The sequence below is a fragment of the Echinops telfairi genome, unplaced genomic scaffold, assembly GCF_000313985.2.
Source record: "Echinops telfairi isolate 266 unplaced genomic scaffold, ASM31398v2 ScPeMD7_7424;HRSCAF=8462, whole genome shotgun sequence".
Lineage (NCBI taxonomy): Eukaryota > Metazoa > Chordata > Mammalia > Afrosoricida > Tenrecidae > Echinops > Echinops telfairi.
Window position 1 is genome coordinate 16,330,890 of NW_022111324.1, and position 1,704 is coordinate 16,332,593.

Here is a 1,704-nt window from a genome sequence, read left to right on the forward strand (position 1 = left end):
ATCTTCAGACCACAGTAATGTGTCTCTATGTCCAGGACCAAAAGAGGTAAGCAGGCACATTCTTGTACAATAAGATCAGGGAACCTACTGGAGTGCATTCAGACTGCTCTCTCGCCTTTGATTCATTCTCATGTGTAGTAGATCAAGTTCTATAAAGACATTGCTACATCATGCTTTGAAATTCACTGGATGTTCAGATGGATCAACAGAGTACCCGGGCTTACAATGCAGTGTCTGCATGCACCAGAGTTCTTGGAGCAGCAACTCTAAGCCCCTTTCTCTTCTCGCTCACACCACAGAGCTGCCCAGATATCACCTCATAGACTTTTATCATCAGACCAGTCTTCTCCCTTGACTCTGAGAACTGGACACTGTACAGCACCTCGAGGCGCAGCACCACTTGGTTGATCGCCAGTTCCGCATCACCGCAGGGCCAGAACAAATTCATAATCTTCCCACCACCACCCTCAAACCTGAACTTTGGCCATCATTTCCTGTCTCAGCAATTGCATGGCCATCATCCAATGGCGCAAGCCAGGACACAAATCAGCATCTTTAACTCACTCTTATTTTAACCTTTCATATGCAATTTATCGGAAGGTCCTAGCAATTTTGCCCCCTACGTGTCTCTTGGATTGATTGACTTCCAGTTGTCTCTACTGTCACCCCTTTAATCCAAGCATCCATCATCTGCCACATGGACCCCTGTAAGAATCTCCAGTTCATCTCGACTTTGTCCCCCTTTCTTAGGAGCCTCACATGGGAACCAGAGGGATTTCAAATTGTAGATAGATTGTGCTAGCCCAGGTTAGTGCAACAATGGTTTCCTGTTGCCCTAAAGATAAGTACCCAAATCCTCAGCAGTGCAACAAAATCCTGCATTTTTTGTGTGGTGGTTCTAAAATGTGTTCACAAATACTTTGATGCTCCACCCTTCAAACGGTGGGGCCTAGCTTCCCTCTCCTAGAGGGAGGACTATACTTAGTGGTTATCTGCTAATACATAGACTGTGATAGGAGTGACAACAGTGTGTGACTTCTGAGAACTGGATGCTATACAGCATCTCAAGGGACAGCATCGCTTGGCTGACCATCAGGCCAACACCACAGGACCAGAAAAAATTCATAGTCTTCCTGCAACCCCCTCAAACCTGGACCTCTTCCATAATTCCTTATCTCAGTAATGTCAGCAATTGAGACCTCCCTATCACCCAACGGCACGAGCCAGAACTAGGATTAAAAAGTGTTGTAGCTCCCTCCTGGTCCTTCTCTTCCTCCTCTTCTTCCTCCTCCTCCTGTCTCTGCTCTGGGAGAAACCAGCTGCCATGCCATGAGGTCTCACACGGAATGCTCTCGAGAGGTCCACGTGGTAAGGAACGGAGAGGCCTCCTGCCAACAGCCGTGCTAAATCACATAGGCAGCTCTCTTGGAAGCAGATCTCCTAGCACCAATGTGTTCACTGTAACCTTCATGAGAAATCCTGAAACCAGAATCCCAGATCATTTTCTCCTGAATTCTAACCCACAGGAACTGTGAGATCATAAATGCTTGTTGTTTTAAGCTGATAAATGTGGGGTCATTTGTTATACAGCCAGCTGTAGATAACGCAAACAACTTGTCTTAAACTGCTCTTTCAGGCTTGTCTACTTGCTCTCTCCTCCCCCTCTCGATTTCTGAGTTCCAGGCCCTCTGGCTTTCTTAACCA